Source organism: Rattus norvegicus, chromosome 1 (assembly GCF_036323735.1).
Source record: "Rattus norvegicus strain BN/NHsdMcwi chromosome 1, GRCr8, whole genome shotgun sequence".
Classification (NCBI taxonomy): domain Eukaryota; kingdom Metazoa; phylum Chordata; class Mammalia; order Rodentia; family Muridae; genus Rattus; species Rattus norvegicus.
In genome coordinates, this window is record NC_086019.1 from 56581597 (window position 1) to 56601106 (window position 19510).

At 45.6% G+C, this 19510-nt stretch overlaps 1 long non-coding RNA gene across 7 annotated transcripts in view; it reads right to left on the minus strand.

The window, feature by feature from the left end:
* LOC134482762 (uncharacterized) overlaps nucleotides 1-19510 on the minus strand; it is a 79228-nt gene that overhangs the window by 51331 nt on the left and 8387 nt on the right. For 3 of the 7 annotated variants that reach the window (XR_010059318.1, XR_010059307.1, XR_010059322.1), the window contains 3 exons: nucleotides 7172-7380; nucleotides 3170-3270; nucleotides 375-471 (listed from right to left, as the gene is read on the minus strand). This is a non-coding gene — a long non-coding RNA (uncharacterized LOC134482762). The other 4 variants (XR_010059321.1, XR_010059310.1, XR_010059323.1 and 1 more) reach the window with 4 other exon arrangements.

The following is a 19510-nucleotide window of genomic DNA, read 5'->3' on the forward strand; positions in this document are numbered from 1 at the left end:
CTGCTGACTTTTGAGGTCTCTGGTGGGTGAGCAAAATGAAGACACACAGAGTAGCCTCAGGTTGAGTCAGCCAGGCCCAGAGGGCTCAGTGGTGTCTCTCAGATTCCCAGGCCCTCCCTAAGACTGGACACTCTACACAGTGTAAGTGGATTAGGGGATAACCAGGAAATGCAGTTGCTCAGGTGGCTGACTCTGTAGGAGGGAAATAAATCACAGTGGGAAGCTTCAGGACAGTCAGGTGACCTGAGCCCTCCACAGAGTCTAAGTCCAGACTCACAGACATTCATCTGTCCACAAGTCTCCTAAACACAGGCCTTGTCTGACCTGCAGTCCAGAGTATTGTATTATACTGTCCCCTTAGAGAGAGGACATACTTTCCAGGTAGTTGTCTTCTGTGTCACACTGAGACTGGGTCTGTGGTACAGTTGATGCCGATGGGAACTGCTCACAACTGTCATTCTATCCCACCACCTGCATTAAACAAACAAACAAACAAACATACAAATAACCCATCTATCTCACTCCCTACAAACCTCATTGTTGCCAAATGGGAGTGCTTCTGTGACCTTCTTCTTACACATAAAAGCTGACTTCCCTCAGAGAGATGGATGGATGGATGGATGGATGGATGGATGGATGGATGGATGGATGGATGGATGGATGGAAGGAGAGTCAGATGGATAGACAGACAGATGGATAGACAGACAGACAGACAGACAAGTGAATTGCCTTAATCAGTTTCTTCCTGTCCTACTCTTCTGAGCAAAACACCTTGTACATGGCTGGTGCAATATGCCTGTTATTCATTCCCGCTTTTTTTGGCTGTTCATTCAAGACAGCTCTCTTAGAATCTGCTCAACTCAATAAAGGCCCATCTGTGGAACGTGTAACTCCTCAGTTAGGAGCTCTGGCATTCTTGCAAGGCCCTCCCAAGATCCCTTCTGGGGCAGTTGGCAGTGTTCTCTACTTCAGACAGCAGCTGCATGAAGCAAACAGACAACTTTCCGAACATTCCACCTTGGCTGCATGCCTCAGTGAACCTCCAGCAGGGTCCCTGCCGGTTGCACATTCCACAGGGTCACAACTACAAGATCCCTTCCCCAGGACTCCTGCCCCATTGCACCACCCCCAGAGTCCCTGCTACACTGCACCTGCCCCAGGGTCCCTGCTCTGTTGTAAATGATCCAGGGTCCCTGCCCTGTTGTACCTGGCCCAGGGTTCCTACTCAGTTTTACCTGCCCCAATGTCCCTGGCCCACAGCACCAGCCTCATGGATCCTGCCCCATTGTACCACACCATGATCCGCCTTCCTGAGAGTACCTACTACCTATCTTGAGGAGGCATTTTTTAAAATCTAACTGAAAGATCTCGCCAGTCAGAGCCCATGGTCTTTGGTGGCACCAAGTATATATTTGCAGGGCTTCATCACCTTCCCTTTTTCAATCCCTTCTCCCAGTTGGCCATGTGGGAGCAAAGAAACTGGCAGCAGAACACGGACTATTCACTCAGGATATCATCACCTCTAGACTTCTCATGTGATGGGCTGCTCTGACATGTGATACAGGGGTGGCAGGTAGGCTTTGACATTGAACAAGCCCATGCTGCTGCCTCTGCTCATGTGTGCCAGCACCTTAGCCTAAATCTACATGTTCTAAACTCCGAGAGGAGGAAGGAGATCTTCCTACATAGCGGCTGCCCTCTGAATCTGTGCTGGCCAAGGTCAAGTCAGAGTGTTTGAAAATGCCAGCTCCAGCCCCTGAGGGTTCTCTGCCTGCCTGGTGTTTGTTGTGCTTTATGTCTGGTGAGGTGAAGATGTGGTTCATACTAGGAAAAAGTTTGAAGACAACTGCCCTGGGTTCCCATGCTAAAATTCAATTCAGGACTGACAGGGACCTAAATAACAACAAGACAGTGCCAGGATCATGAGTTCAAAACGAAGAGCAAATGGGGCCTTGCTGCCATCATGTGCTGATCTGACAAGAGTTGGCACACACAATTCACCTGCACATACAATGCCCCTTGGGAAAATCATCTGTCAAGGGCAGGTGTTGCCTCATGAGAGTGAACTCTCAGGGTAGGAAATGACACTTGGGAATACTGTCCTGAAAGCACCAGTATCAGGTGAATGGGCTTTGAAAAGTTTTCAGAACACAGGATAGGGGTTTGCAACCAAGTGCAGGTAATCCTTGGGAAACACCCAGTTCCTGGGGAGGTTCTGAGAGCTGTTGGATCCACTCCTGGAGAAGACAGCATTGTGTTCAGGGGGTAACAGAGCAGGAGCCTGCTGATGCTATTCACAGTATTGCAATGGAGCAGTAACAATTCCCTTAGGAGCAGGATGTCCTAGCACTCTCAGATCAAGCAGACAGTCTGGGGCTTCTGGTCCCATAGTCCCAAGAGAATGCAGCTCATCTTTGAAGCTGCTAAAGCCTGGAACCTAAAGAAGGGAACATGAACACTGTCTCAGTTAAGTGTTTACTGTTGAGAAGAGGCACACACAACCAATGCAGCTCTTATAAGGACAACATTAATGAACACAGGATTGCAGGTTCAGAGACTCAGTCCAGTATCATCAAGCTGGGAGCATGGCAGCAACCAGGTATTCATGGTGCCAGAGAGAGTGAGAGTTCCACATCGTCATCTGAAGGCTGGTTGGGGAAGATTGGCTTGCATGTGGATAGGAAAAGGGTCTTAAAGCCCATGCCCAATATGAACACCTACTTTAACAAGACCATGCCTCCTAATAGTGCCACTCCCTGAGCTAAGCATATACAAACCATCACAGACATCTTCCATGAGGGTGGTACTGTTCTATCAGAGAGAAGCCTCAGCTCCCATTAATATACTGAGGTCAACCCTGGATAGGGCACAGAGCCCTCCACACATCCTGGGACTCAGGGAGGCATCCTACGAAAGAGCTTTTTCCCCAGAAGCACACATGGGTCTCCAGGCCTCCCTTCTAGCCAGGCCCTAGGGAGTTTCCAGTGCTAAACTCTTTATCTCCCTTTGCCGAAGTTAAATATAATAAAAATTCACACTTCACAGTACAGTGAATAACAAAAATGATGAAAGTGGTAAATAGGACTGATCAGGTCTCTGAGCATGAGGGTTGATTCTATATGAAATGCGTTTGGATGCAGTATCCTCTTCCATGTACCATGGTTCTTACCCTGCTCGATGCTGCTTTAGACAGAACCATCTGGAATTCACTCACTGAGGGACTTATGCCCTGGATGGCAGCTACAGGTAGGACTTCTGCATCCAGGTCACCTAGCCCAGGGACAGAGATGCATGGATTAAATGGAGAGAAGCAGACTGGAATGGTGGAGAGGTTAACTGGACAACAGCCCCAAGCCCCCAGCAGGGTGAGAATGGAGAACGGCATACAGTTTCCCAGCCAGCCTCACTCTCCATAGACAGACTTCTTCCAGTCCTTCCTTTTGGCCAAGGGAAAGAAAAACTGCATGAACCAGCTCCCTCCCGCCTTCCTGTCTGAGACCATAACCAGCCACAGCCCGGTTCTGTGCTCATCTCTAGAGGCACACGGACCCAGGTTGATGAGCCCTTGTATCACAAACATTCTACAGAATTCTATGGGTGTCAGTCCTGATTCCCTGAGCCTGAGGTGTTCTGCACTGTTATTCAGAGAAGACTTCTCCTGATCTCTGTACAAAGATGTCTGTGTTGGATGTCAGAGGAGAATGTCCACCAAGCATCGGTCCTGTGGCTCTGGCCCTCTAATGTGTTAGCCCATGTTAACATCCCAACAGATCCCCACCTGTCTTTGTGAAACTCCTCCTTGATTGCCTTTTGTCAGAAAACATTTAGAGTCTTTTACAAGAGGCAGGGAAAATGGCACACAGCTGAAGGTGTTAGACAAAGCTGGGGACATATCAAATATTGGGCTGGTGCGAGGCTCTCTAAGCCATTCCTGGGCAGGCCTGTGCCAGAGCTCCCATAAGACCCTTTGTTTCTACCCCTGTACAGAGTAAGAACCAATTACAAGGCTCACCATCTGCCCACAGCAGAGGGAGAAGGGAACTTGGATTCCAGCCCTAGCCCAGTCCTGTAATACCTGACCTTATAGACCTTGCTTTCTTTGGGGCTCAACAGTCCCCGTCAAATGTAGACAGCAAGGTCTAGATAGTGTTCACAGCTTTTCTTGCCTGAAACTGTGCTGCGTTTGAAACTACAAACCAGAAAGCAGTGACTTGAACTTTAGACCACTGACTCAGGCTAGGGAGGACTCCAGGGCACCTGAGCTCAGCTGCAAAGGCAGAAGCTGAACCACAGTGAGGAGAGGTGGCACATTTTGCTCTTTCTTTGCTTTTCTGCTCTCAGGCCTTTCAATGAACTCTGCACATGAGGATCTTTCCTCATAGGCTTAGTGTCTTCAGACATGAGGCTCCTCTATAGGGGACTCAAAACCCCAGAAGAGTCTTCAAAAGGAAAGTGCTACACAATGCACTGCCCGCAGCACTCTGAAAAACAGAGACCCTTTCTGGGCTTGGTCCAGTCAGTGCTCAATAGTTAGCTTCTGGCTGCCCTCGGTGCTCACAAATAACACAGCTGCCTGGGTCCTGTGACCTGGCTATCATAGACTGTGAGAGTTTATTTTAACTGTGTCAGCATAGCCACTCTCTTCCTTCTGGCCCCAGGGACCACAGAGCTTCTTGTCCTCACACACGTCTGTTCTACCATCGGAATGTAACAACTAAAGTGAGCCCCACATTCAGGATGGACTTGGTTTTCTGTACATCATGTTAACCTCTGTGTAAGAGGGAGTGTTTGCATGTGTATGCATACCTCCTTCTGTGCCTAAGTGTCCATGCACAACCCTACACCTATGTCCTGTAAGAGGTCATCATCTGGACAGGTATGTGCACCTGTCTGCAATTCCCAACCCCACCTCATTCCATGGATGCTGAGCTTATGGGCTTTGCTGATGCTTCCAACAAAGCTACAGCAGCAACAGGAGCAACAGCAGCAGCAGCAGCAGCAGCAGCAGCAGCAGCAGCAGCAGCAGCAGCAGGAGGAGGAGGAGGAGGAGGAAGAGGAGGAGGAAGAGGAGGAGGAAGAAGAGGAGGAAGAGGAGGAGCAGTAGGAAGATTTTGCTTCCCCGTGCCCATGAGAATTGCTGAATGACTACTTCTGGAGACAGGTATCATGCTGAGAACTATTTATCAAAGTGATTTAACAGAATATTAATGTTCATAGAAGACCGCTAATATTCCTGAGGTCCTGCAGCCCTGGAAGATAGAGTTACATGGCAGAGGCAAGCAGTGTGATATGTTCTTAATGCTCTCAGAGCTGATGACGTAATAGGTCTGAAGAAGCATTTCATGGGAGTCAGGGTCCAATCCCCCTCTGTCAGGGCACACAGAGCTCCTGGCCTTGCATCATGCCTGAGAGGTGACCTGGTCCTCACAGGGTCCTTGGATTGATTGGTTCCCCCTCAGTCATGGTCTACCCTATACCCCATGGTGTGTGGAACTTGTATGGGCTGGATTTACATTAGTGACCCACTGGAGCTGGACCTGGACCCAAAGAGCACGGAAGCCCTGGACACTGAGGACAATAAGACCAGCAGACAACATCTCCCCTGCCTCTCACTCTGCTCCACGAGCCAAGGCAGCTCCCACACAGCAGGCATCCAGGCTAAATCCCCTCAGAGAGAGTGTGAGATGTCTGTGGAAGAGCCCACAGGGACTGCAGGATTCTGTGGGAAAACATCTGGTAGCTTCTGGAGGAGCTGCAGCAGCCAGGCCACATGGAACTACACTGGGGGTGAGCTATAGGCCCAAGTAGCAAAGAGCCTTGTCTGGCCATTGCTAGTCTGAATCCCTGGTTGCACGCTGGAATGGTCACTCAGGACTACTACAGTGAAGGCCAGTCAAGGGCATGCAATGTGTCACTAACACTGTGTGTGGCTACATTCTCAAAGTCTTGTCCAGGAAAAAACCACTGGCCTTGACCACTAAAGTTGAGTCCAGACTCATGGGCTACAGGATAGCAGATTGAACTGAGTCTGAATTCCCATGAGTATGACCTCTGGCTGATCCCTGGGCTCAGGATAGATGAGCATGAGAAGGCACCATTCCTGTGTCTGCAGGAGTAGCAGAGAGCTCAGAATACATGAGCCACTCCTAACCCTGACTGGAGCCACTCTGGGGAGGACATGGCATCATTTGTGAGATGGCCTTATATGGGACACTGTGCTCTGGTTTGTGGCACATACAGCTCCTGTCTTTCTTGCTGACAGGTCAGATCCTCAGCTGGCCTCATCACGGACAGTCCCATGAGGAAGGATGTGTGGTTCCTACTTGAGAGTTACAGCAGGAATGAGCCCAGGACACGATGGGCCACCACAGTGAGTACGGGCAGTGCTCCTGTCTTGGCCCTGATTTACCTGTCTTTTCTTCCTCATCCTCCTCCAACTCATCTCAGCAGCCACCCAGAGACCTTTGCAGGAGTGTGGGTCAAGCTAATCAGGGTGCAGGGCTTGAGGTCAAATTCTGGGTAAGGTCTCCATATAGCCTGGATGGCTCCCACACACTGCCCAACTAAGATTTTCAAATTGGGTCCTCAGGGTTGTGGAGAATCCTCTACAGGTCACGCTGCAGGTACAGCCAATTCCTTGGGAACACTGGTTTAGCAGTGGTCCTCTGCTTCAGGCACAGAGCCTTAGTGGGAGGGCTTGCTGAGTGGCACACCAGGACCAGAAGAGTGTAGAGCCTTGGAGAGGTGTACATGAAGAACTGCAAGACTTTATTTCTACCCTTCTTTACCTCTATCTTGTACTAAAGGGTTTTTACCAGACCCCTAGGGACCTAAGAAACTTGAGTTTGTACCACCATAGGGCACTGGAGAAACTAAACCAGCAGCCCTGTGAAACCCCGGTAGAGGACAGTGTGGGCTCTGTGTTTCTGGACTGAATCTAGACTGGCATGAAGGCTGATTGACCAGCCAGCACGATGCTGGACTCACTGAGAGTTAGGAACAGTTAAAGAGTGGGAGGAGAGAGCATAAGAGGCAGTCACAGCAGAATCCAGGCCAACAATGGAACTAACTCATGTAATAGAGAAGCACATGCCCTCCCAAAAGTCTGTCAGCTTAAGGCACCACACTGAAGAATTGAACCAATAACATGCCCCATTTACACATCTCCTACCTGTGGTTCGTGTAGGGTCCTCAGGGAAGATCCTAAAGTCCATCGTGGCTGAAAAGCAGAAATATGCACATCACTGCAATGTGAAGGCTACTCTCAGCTGATGGGACCCACACAGTCTGTGGACAAGTTTGCTTAAGTGAAAGGTGGCCGTCCTGGAACTCTGGCGGTTCTTTCAGGGTAGTATACGATGACCACATCTAGAGCCATTCCTGAAAGACATAAGTGCTAAAATTCAACAATAGGGAGAGAATACTACACTGGATGGAATCACTCGACCCAGTGTGGACAAAAAGAGGTCCTACGCCATGGCATGGAGGCTCCCAAGAACCTCTAGGATGAATGTGAGCCCCACACGAGGCCACAGCCCAGCCTGGAAGAACATTAAAATATCTGAAATTATCAGGGATCATAAAGTAGGTGGGGCAGGACATGGAGCTGTTGCATGCTGGAAAGGTTGGAGGAAACAGCATGGGGCAATATAGAGGGCAGTGTGCCATGAGAGCTAAGACAGAGAACCAACAGGATGACCTATCACACCCAGGACAGATTGTCTATGCCAGAATTAGAACAGTCTGGGTAGACCTGGAGCCCTGGGATTGTAAGAGCATAGAAAGCACCAACAGTCATGGTGAGGACTACCACCATGTTGCTGTATCTTTCTGCAGGTTGAAGAGGAAGAGAACAACCACAGAGGTGACCAGTATGTCCTCAGCCTGGACAATGCCTGTCTGCTCAGTCATACAGACAGTTCATGACTAGATCACCCAGCGAAACCTGAGACTGCACACTGGTTAGCTCCTCTCAATGGCATGAAGTTCATTCTGTGCTAGCCTGGCAAAGATCCACCCCTGCCAGATATTGTAGTGTAGGCAAGAGCCATACAGCAGCCCTGTCTGTGCCAGCCAGCCTTTAAGGTTGTTTGGTAACATTCCAGAACCAGCAGCCTTTGGCCATGTCTGGGCAAGGCAGTTTTTGGCCCTCAACCCTGATGCACACTATAAAGGTCTTTTTGCCTGCCCACTTTTAGAAGATAGGCAGCCAGTTCTGTCATTAGCTTAGGGCATGTGGTGGGCCCTATTCTTCCTTCACTGAAACTAAGCTCCTAGGATTCTCAGGTGCAAACGTGTCTGAGAGAAACAAGTGTCTATGTTAGCCCTGAAGCAGCTTGGGCTCCTGTCTTAGCTGCAAGAGTTGTCATGGTGAAACTTGGGCAGTAGAGGGAGCTCTATGACTGTAAAGCCTGCCTAAGCTCCAAGGACCCAGAGCTGGCTACTGCAGGATGTCTTAGATCAAAACTCTGTAGGTCCTTTTCCCATGTCTTGCTTTTAAGTACAGTAAGCAACACAAAGGCCTCCCTTGCAGTATGTCTCACTTCCACCCAAACCTTGCAAACAAAACACCAGTGGATGCAATGGGAAAGAATCCTTACCCCATTCCTCAGGCTGTGGGGGCTGCCTCCACCTGGCATGATAGTGTTCCTGGGGCAGTGGTATAGGGCTGTTTGGGGTCTCCTCTCCTCACCTTAGTCAAGCAGGTTCAGGGGCCAGTAAGCAGGTGCAGTTCATGGGCTCTGGGAAGGTATATGGTACGTTATCTACCCATGGAGCCCTCATGATTCCTTTACTGCCCAAGGTCCAAAGAAGTATTTGATGTCCATTTACTTGGGCAAGAGGAGACTTGAATGTCACTGCTGAGCTCAGATTCTTGGTAGTTGTGCCAGCATTGTGTGAGAGCCACATCTGGATCCCTTCTAACATTCGTCAGTGTGGAGCTCAAGTCTACCTGGCTGGGTAGGGCAGAACCTCCTCATCTAGGCCTTCTCCTGTGGGTCCTGAGCTCAGCCAGAACGTGGAGTTTGGACAACCAGTCAGGATGTCAGTTGATGCAATGACTCACACTGGGGCACAGGCAGAGCTGAGCGTTCTATTGTCTGGACAATGTGATAACAAACAGACTGGGAACCATGGGAGGAGGAGGACCCCCAAGCTAGCTCAGGTTTCAATCCCAAAAGATCAGTGTTCCCCATTCTTATGAAGTGCGTTAACTATCCCTGACCAAGAGGTATGTTAGCTTCTATTAGAAAAAGTTTGGGAACAAAAACCCTAGTGTTAAGTGGGGACTGTGCCAACTGTGAATGACCAGCATGGGGCAGGACTGGTGTCAAGACATGCCCCCCTGACACACACACAGGCACACATGCAGGTGCATATATAGGCACACATGCACATGAGCATGTGCAAACACACACACACACACACACACACACACACACACACACACACCACCTGGTACCAAGGGGGTGTGTCCTCCTTGCCTTTCCTTAGCTTCCCCTCATCACATATGTCCCTGAAGAGTCTGAGCCAAGGGTAGTCCCTCCCCTCTCTGAGGTTTTTATCCCTCAAGCTCAGGTAAGGTCACTCTGATCCTCTTTCCTTGCCTGGCCTCAAGCTTGTCACCTGGTCCTGGGGTTCACAAGTGCTACCAAGGAAGAAAGTACCCCCCCGCCAGCATGCTAGGAACATAGCATATTTGTATTTTATGGCAAAACTACTTTGAATTTGGTTGTCTGGCCCTCAGTACCCTACCCTCTCCTTTTTTAGGGCCACAGTTCCTGTCCTCTGGCTTCTGGTCCTCATCATTCTCCACCCTGGTTTCTTAAGTAGTTGGTTCGTTTTAGTCTTCCTGACCTTCAACCAGTGGTCTCAGTCCTGCTCCTCCTTGTGGCAGTTTCATATTTGCTAATACGAATTTGCTCATTAAACATTTTGTTGTATTAAAAAAAAAGGACGAAAGTGCAAATGTCTCCATTTTTACCCAGCTGCTCATACTGCTGGCTCTGGTCATGAGTCAAGTGTGGACAGGAGCTTGGTAGGGTCTAGGTACTTCGTTTGTCAGTGTGTCCACCAACACAAGTCTCCTGTGGTACCAAAGCACTCCAAATAGAGCTTGGGATGTGCTGGGTGGCATGGCTGAGTATGCCTGTGAATAGCAGACAGGCCCAGTACAGCCACAGTACAGCCTTCTCTGGGCGTGAATGTGCCTGAAAACAGATGATGTTTTGTTGGACAGGAATGGAAAAGTCACAGCTATGCACTTTGGCTTCAGTACACAAGTTGAACTAGGGCAAATGCTGAACCAATACTATGGTGGTTACACTTTGCTGCCTTTGAACTCTGCCTAGGCAAACTTCATAATAGTCCAAAGAATGACATATGGGACATAGGAGTAGCCTTATATTTCACGGTCGTCAGAAAGGTCTCATATGACCCTATAATCATGCAAGACTTGAGAAGACAGGTTATGGCCTGTGTATACCTCGTCCACATGTGGGCTGTCAGAAGAACTTAAGGGCCTACATCATCTATCTATAAGGCATATTGTGTGGTCTTGGAGTTGAGCACAGGGACTTGCACATGTAAGCAAGTGCTGTACGCCTAGGTCCGTTTTCTGAACTATATTTTCTCTTTTATATCCACTTCCTAGGATATCTTAAAAAGAAAGTAGGGCCTTGGTCTACCATGAAATCTTGAACCTGAAGGTAAAGTTTAATACAAAGATCACATGTCACTCACAGATGAATCTAGTAGGAAGTACATGAACTTCAGTAGCACTCAATATGAAACCCACAATGTGTGTACACCACCCTCACTGCCCTCATTTAAACTCATGTTTGGACCACTGTCCCTAGCTGGAGACACCTTGTCATCTCCCAGAATAAAGTGGAGGCTTCGTGCTCCAGTGGAACAACTGATTCAAGGTGCAAGTGATGAGTAACATTACAGTGAACACCAGGGACTGCCCCTGCAGAGGCAGGAAGTGGCCCTTCCATTCCTGCTGGGGAAGCAGTATCTAAATTGTCCTGAACAGGGGAGGATCCCCTCACTCTAGCTGATATATTGGGTGACACAAGGAATGTAGGTAGATTATGAAATCACAGTACCACATTTCTTTCTGAGGCAGAGACTCTTGAGAAACTTTGCCCAGGAGTTAACAGCTCAAGATAGCAAGGTGAGGTCACTGTGGGCCCTGCATTGACCTATGAAAAGTTATTCATATTAATCACCATATCTTTAAAACTTACAGCATGTGAGAGCAAAGTCTCCTAGGAGACTCAGCTAAAACTAATCGGTGAGCTTTTAAGAACACAAACAAGTAGGAAATTTAAATTCATGTGACTACTACTAGTAAAGCAACATGCTGGCAGGTAGATAAGGGCCTTTGTGTAAGGCCCCTGACAACATATAGAACTTGAGATGTCAAGTGCTCAGCTCACATGCTCAGTGCCATGAACTCAAGACAGAGCTTCTCTGTGAGTCACCATCTCTGAAGCATGGTGTGCAAACAGTGGCAACAAACCTTCTCCCAAGTTTGAAGCTGACTTTACTGTCATTGATTGTTTGCACCCTCCCCCAGATTGCCAGATTTGATTAACATTCTCTGAATTTCTCTCACCCATGTACAGATGGACCTCCCTCTGCACATGAAGCCTGTTCCTCTCAGGCCTGCTCTTCTCCTCCCCAGATTAGGAACTGGATACCTTTCAAGCCTACATTCTCAAGTCTTGTATCAAATTTGGGTACACAATAGGCACAACATGACATTGAATGCCAAATGACACTTGCCTACCAGACAATGATTACAGTCCAGGGGTCCCAAATGGAAACTGGCCAGGGAAGGTCAGGTAACCCCTATCCTGTCTCTATGTAGAGACAAAAATTGACACACCTTCCCAAGCAGACTTTCTCAGCTGTCTCAGCCCACACAGCAGTCCTTTGCTGAGCTTCTTTACTTCCAGTGACCAATGAGAATACATGAGAAGATGCCTGATTCTGGAAAGACCTGGGCCCCATGAACCACAGCAGCCACAGCTTCTGATCAAAGGTGATTCCAGGAACTGAAAATGTCTAATGTTCCTGTGGCGATTTGAAAACAGTAAGGCCAGGGAGTGGGACTATTTGGAGGTGTGGACTAAGTGTGGCCTTGATGAAATACATGTGTCACTGTGGCTGTGACCTTTACGTTTCTTGTCTGAGCTGCCTGGAAATCAGTTTTCTCCTAGAGGCCTTCAGATGAAGATGTAGAACTCTCAGGTCCTCCTGCACCATGTCTGCCTAGATGCTGCCATGCTCCCACCTTGATGACAGTAAAGTAAACCACTGAATCTGTAAGCGAGACACAAATGTGTTCTTTAAGAGTACCTCTGTTCATGGTGTCTGTTCACAGCAGTAAAACCCTAAATCAGTTACTCCTGATTACAGAATAGAAGCTTAGTTTAGTGATGTCGTTCCTTGAGGAGAGATGGCCTCTTATTAAGGTGCTATTCTTCTAAGAAATTTCAGGCTCTCTTCTGGCATGGGCATTCATTATAATATTAATCTTCCCAGTGTCCTTTTCACTCCAAACTATAATTTTTTATTTCTTTTTTGCCTCCTTTGCTTTGATTCATTATAGACCTGTTAAGAGTAATTGCTAAGAACAACATGACAGTGGTTATACAAGGCTCTCTTCAAATCTGCACCAAATAATTTTGTTTATTACTTTTAAATTTAGCCTCAGGTAAGGTGTTAGGGTGTGGGAAGAAGGAACCCATATTTCTGTAAGAGCATCACAGGAAATATCATTAGCCAGTCGTAAACATTGTTCCCTTCCGAATCCCCTTGTTCTGGGCTTCCCCAGTCTGAATAGTTCTTGGCACTCCTGAGCATTCCAAGCTCCTGCCAGTATAGACCATTAAGCTCTTCTTAGACCATTCAACAACTTCTAGGTCAAAGTTCCAAAGTTTTCCATATTCCCCTAAACAAGAACCAAACAAGCACAACCTGGCAGGATCAGGTGTCACACAGCAAGAGTCCACTCCATTACATCACCATCTGCATTAGTTACATTTGTATTTCTGTGACAGAAATGCCATGAGCACAGCAAACTATAAAAGAAGTAGGGAGTTAGTGATCCTATTACAGACACCACTTGTTACCAGAGGTTAAGTTCCATGACTACAAGGCATGGTGGACATATAAAGGCAGACCTATCAGAATCACACCAGACTTTTCGCCGGAAACTATGAAAGCCAGAAGATCCTGGACAGATGTCATACAGACCCTAAGAGAACACAAATGCCAGCCCAGGTTACTGTATCCTGCAAAACTCTCAATTAACATAGATGGAGAAACCAAGATATTCCATGACAAAACCAAATTTACACAATATCTTTCTACAAATCCAGCACTACAAAGGATAATGAATGGTAAAGCCCAACATAAGGAGGCAAGCTATACCCTAGAAGAAGCAAGAAACTAATCGTCTTGGCAACAAAACAAAGAGAAGAAAAGCACACAAACATAACCTCATATCCAAATATGAATATTACAGGAAGCAATAATCACTATTCCTTAATATCTCACAACATCAATGGCCTCAACTCCCCAATAAAAAGACATAGATTAACAAACTGGATACGCAATGAGGACCCTGCATTCTGCTGCCTACAGGAAACACACCTCAGAGACAAAGACAGACACTACCTCAGAGTGAAAGGCTGGAAAACAAATTTCCAAGCAAATGGTCGGAAGAAGCAAGCTGGAGTAGCCATTCTAATATCAAATAAAATCAATTTTCAACTAAAAGTCATCAAAAAAGATAAGGAAGGACACTTCATATTCATCAAAGGAAAAATCCACCAAGATGAACTCTCAATCCCAAATATCTATGCCCCAAATACAAGGGCACCTACATACGTAAAAGAAACCTCACTAAAGCTCAAAACACACATTGCACCTCACCCAATAATAGTAGGAGATTTCAACACCCCACTCTCATCAATGGACAGATCATGGAAACAGAAATTAAACAGAGACGTAGACAGACTAAGAGAAGTCATGAGCCAAATGGACTTAACAGATATTTATAGAACATTCTATCCTAAAGCAAAAGGATATACCTTCTTCTCAGCTCCTCATGGTACTTTCTCCAAAACTGACCATATAATTGGTCAAAACACGGGCCTCAACATGTACAGAAAGATAGAGATAATCCCATGCATGCTATCAGACCACCACGGCCTAAAACTGGTCTTCAATAACAATAAGGGAAGAATGCCCACATATACGTGGAAATTGAACAATGCTCTACTCAATGATAATCTGGTCAAGGAAGAAATAAAGAAAGAAATTAAAAACTTTTTAGAATTTAATGAAGATGAAGGTACAACATACCCAAACTTATGGGACACAATGTAAGCTGTGCTAAGAGGAAAACTCATAGCACTGAGTGCCTGCAGAAAGAAACAGTAAAGAGCATATGTCAGCAGCTTGACAGCACACCTAAACGCTCTACAGCCAAAAGAAACAAATACACCCAGGAGGAGTAGAAGGCAGGAAATAATCAAACTCAGAGCTGAAATCAACCAAGTAGAAACAAAAAGGACCATAGAAAGAAACAACAGAACCAAAAGTTGGTTCTTTGAGAAAATCAACAAGATAGATAAACCCTTAACCAGACTAACGAGAGGACACACAGAGTGTGTCCAAATTAACAAAATCAGAAATGAAAAGGGAGACATAACTACAGATTCAGAGGAAATTCAAAAAATCATCAGATCTTACTATAACAGCCTATATTCAACAAAACTTGAAAATCTGCAGGAAATGGACAATTTCCTAGACAGATACCAGGTACCGAAGTTAAATCAGTAACAGATAAACCAGTTAACCAATCCCATAACTCCTAAGGAAATAGAAGCAGTCATTAAAGGTCTCCCAACCAAAAAGAGCCCATGTCCAGACAGGTTTAGTGCAGAATTCTATCAGACCTTCATAGAAGACCTCATAGCAATATTATCCAAACTATTCCACAAAATTGAAACAGATGGAGCACTACTGAATTCCTTCTATGAAGCCACAATTACTCTTATACCTAAACCACACAAAGACCCAACAAAGAAAGAGAACTTCAGACCAATTTCCCTTATGAATATCGACACAAAAATACTCAATAAAATTCTGGCAAACCGAATCCAAGAGCACATCAAAACAATCATCCATCATGATCAAGTAGGCTTCATCCCAGGCATGCAGGGATGGTTTAATATATGGAGAACCATCAACGTGATCCATTATATAAACAAACTGAAAGAACAAAACCACATGATCATTTCATTAGATGCTGAGAAAGCATTTGACAAAATACAACACCCCTTCATGATAAAAGTCCTGGAAAGAATAGGAATTCATGGCCCATACCTAAACATAGTAAAAGCCATATACAGCAAACCAGTTGCTAACATTATACTAAATGAAGAGAAACTTGAAGCAATTCCACTAAAATCAGTGACTAGACAAGGCTGCCCACTGTCTCCCTACTTATTCAATATAGTTCTTGAAGTTCTGGCCAGAGAAATCAGACAACAAAAGGAGGTCAAGGGGATACAGATCGGAAAAGAAGAAGTCAAAATATCACTATTTGCAGATGATATGATAGTATATTTAAGTGATCCCAATAGTTCCACCAGAGAACTACTAAAGCTGATAAACAACTTCAGCAAAGTGGCTGGATATAAAATTAACTCAAATAAATCAGTAGCCTTCTTCTACACAAAAGAGAAACAAGCCGAGAAAGAAATTAGGGAAACGACACCCTTCATAATAGACCCAAATAATATAAAGTACCTCGGTGTGACTTTAACAAAGCAAGTAAAAGATTTGTACAATAAGAACTTCAAGACACTGAAGAAAGATCCTCAGAAGATGGAAAGATCTCCCATGCTCATGGATTGGCAGGATTAATATAGTAAAAATGGCCATTTTACCAAAGCATCTACAGATTCAATGCAATCCCCATCAAAACAGCAATCCAATTCTTCAAAGAGTTAGACAGAACAATTTGCAAGTTCATCTGGAATAACAAAAAACCCAGGATGGCTAAAGTATCCTCAACAATAAAAGGACTTCAGGGGGAATCACTATCCCTGAACTCAAGCAGTATTACAGAGCAATAGTGAAAAAAACTGCATGGTATTGGTACAGAGACAGACAGATAGACCAATGGAATAGAATTGAAGACCCAGAAATGAACCCACACACCTATGGTCACTTGATTTTTGACAAAGGAGCCAAAACCATCCAATGGAACAAAGATAGCATTTTCAGCAAATGGTGGTGGTTCAATTGGAGGTCAACATGTAGAAGAATGGAGATCGATCCATGCTTATCACCCTGTACAAAGCTTAAGTCCAAGTGGATAAAGGACCTCCACATCAAACCAGACACACTCAAACTAATAGAAGAAAAACTAGGGAAGCATCTGGAACACATGGGCACTGGAAAAAATTTCCTGAACAAAACACCAATGGCTTATGCTCTAAGATCAAGAATCGACAAATGGGATCTCATAAAACTGCAAAGCTTCTGTAAGGCAAAGGACACTGTGGTTAGGACAAAACGGCAACCAACAGATTGGGAAAAGATCTTTACCAATCCTACAACAGATAGAGGCCTTGTATCCAAAATATACAAAGAACTCAAGAAGTTAGACCGCAGGGAGACAAATAACCCTATTAAAAAATGGGGTTCAGAGCTAAACAAAGAATTCACAGCTGAGGAATGCCGAATGGCTGAGAAACACCTAAAGAAATGTTCAACATCTTTAGTCATAAGGGAAATGCAAATCAAAACAACCCTGAGATTTCACCTCACACCAGTGAGAATGGCTAAGATCAAAAACTCAGGTGACAGCAAATGCTGGCAAGGATGCAGAGAAAGAGGAACACTCCTCCATTGTTGGTGGGGTTGCAGACTGGTACAACCATTCTGGAAATCAGTCTGGAGGTTCCTCAGAAAATTGGACATTGAACTGCCTGATGATCTAGCTATTCCTCTCTTGGGCATATATCCAAAAGATGCCCCAACATATAAAAAAGACACGTGCTCCACTATGTTCATCGCAGCCTTATTTATAATAGCCAGAAGGTGGAAAGAACCCAGATGCCCTTCAACAGAGGAATGGATACAGAAAATGTGGTACATCTACACAATGGAATATTACTCAGCTATCAAAAAAGATGACTTTATGAAATTTGCAGGCAAATGGTTGGAACTGGAAAATATCATCCTGAGTGAGCTAACCCAATCACAGAAAGACATACATGGTATGCACTCATTGGTAAGTGGCTATTAGCCCAAATGCTTGAATTACCCCAGATACCTAGAACAAATGAAACTCAAGATGGATGATGAAAATGTGAATGCTTCACTCCTTCTTCAAAAGGGGAACAAGAATACCCTTGGCAGGGAAGAGAGAGGCAAAGATTAAAACAGAGACTGAAGGAACACCCATTCAGAGTTTGCCCCACATGTGGCCCATACATATACAGCCACCCAATTAGACAAGATGGATGAAGCAAAGAAGTGCAGGCAGACAGGAGCCGGATGTAGATCGCTCCTGAGAGACACAGCCAGAATACAGCAAATACAGAGGCGAAAGCCAGCAGCAAACCATTGAACTGAGAATAGGACCCCCGTTGAAGGGATCAGAGAAAGAACTGGAAGAGCTCGAAGGGGTTCGAGATCCATATGAACAACAATGCCAACCAACCAGAGCTTCCAGGGACTAAGCCACTACCTAAATACTATACATGGACTGACCCTGGACTCTGACCTCATAGGTAGCAATGAATATCCTAGTAAGAGCACCAGTAGTAGGGGAAGCCCTTGCTCCTGCCAAGACTGAACCCCCAGTGAACGTGATTGTTGGGGGGAGGGCGGCAATGGGGGGGAGGGGGAGGGGAACACCCATAAAGAAGGGGGGGATTAGGGGGATGTTTGCCCGGAAACCGGGAAAGGGAATAACACTCAAAATGTAAATAAGAAATACTCAAGTTAATAAAAAACAAACAAACAAACAAACAAAAACCAAAAAAACAAGGCATGGTGGAAGGAGCAGGAAACTGAGGGCTCACATCTAGAATCACAAGTACAAAGCAGAAGGTGCACTGGGAGTCACGAAAATCACAGTAACCTCAAGTCCAGCCCAGATGACATTCTTTCTCCAGCAAGGGCACACCTCCTGAATCTTCCCAAACAGATTCACCAACTGGGAAAGGAGTACTCAAATGCCCGAGACAGTGGAGGATAGCTCATTCAAAATGTCATGGTGATTCAGGAATTCGAATCAGTAACAGAGAGAACCTTCACTCTGGGTCAATGTGTGTTGCTGCAGAGCCAGCAAGCTGCTCTCCCTCCTCTTTCACATAAGTTGTGGATTAAGTAAAAATGTAAACAAGCATCTCCATGGAAAATCAACAGCCCTTTTAATCTGGTAATACTTATAGGATAAGTCCAGAGGTGCTGGACACGGAAATCACAGAAGGATCCCACGCAAACTCAAACCCTTTAGTCTTCAGGAATAAAAATACCACAGAAGCCAAAAGGGGCAAGGACATTGAGCAAACACTCACTCACTCAGCAGATAAAATTACACCTAGTCCTAACCCACAGACCTACTTATAAACAGCATACATTCTGCTGGTACCTATTCAACACAACCCTAAATGCTGCAATCAAAACAAATGGTTTCTTACTTTGTTAAGTATGACTTAAAAACTCTGAAGGAGTCCTCTGAAGGAGGTAAATGGAAACTTCTCAGGGCCTGGGGTGGTTGGCTAAGGGAGTACAGAATAACAAAACAACAACACCCAATTTCCCCACCAGCAAGCAGAAACCGGCCTGATGTCAGTTGCCAATTCCTGAGGGTTTAACAGAAGCCTACAGACTGGAAGGACTGAGGTAGGTGAGATTAAAATAGTTACACTGAAAGCCCACTTGAGGAATGAGAAAGGTAGCAACTGGACATTGCTCTGTGTGTGTGTGTGTGTGTGTGTGTGTGTGTGTGTGTGTGTGTGTCTGTCAGTCTGTCTGTGTCTGTGTTTGTGTCTGTGTGTGCCTGTGTAGAGGTCTGTGTGTGTGTTTGGGTTTTTGTTGGTTATTTTCAGGCAGGGTCACACCACAAAATGTGGCTATCTTAATATTTAACATGTAGACCAGAGTAGTTTAGACAGTTTAGAGAGCCTCTCTCTCCCAAGTGGTGCCATTAATGATGTGTAGCACCAGTTATGGGTGACTTTAAATCTCAAATTCTGAAGATTTTATAAGTCTTCTTTTGCTTGTCTTAACAATGCTGCTTCTTGAGGCAATACATGGTGCACTAAGAACAGAATAGAATATACTGTGTTCGTTGGTGAGATGGATCAGAGGTGAAAGGAACTTACTGACGATCTGAGTTTAGTTCCAGAGGTACTGTTAATATTCAAAAACAAGTACTGTCAATTTGTATTCTTTCTAATAATCT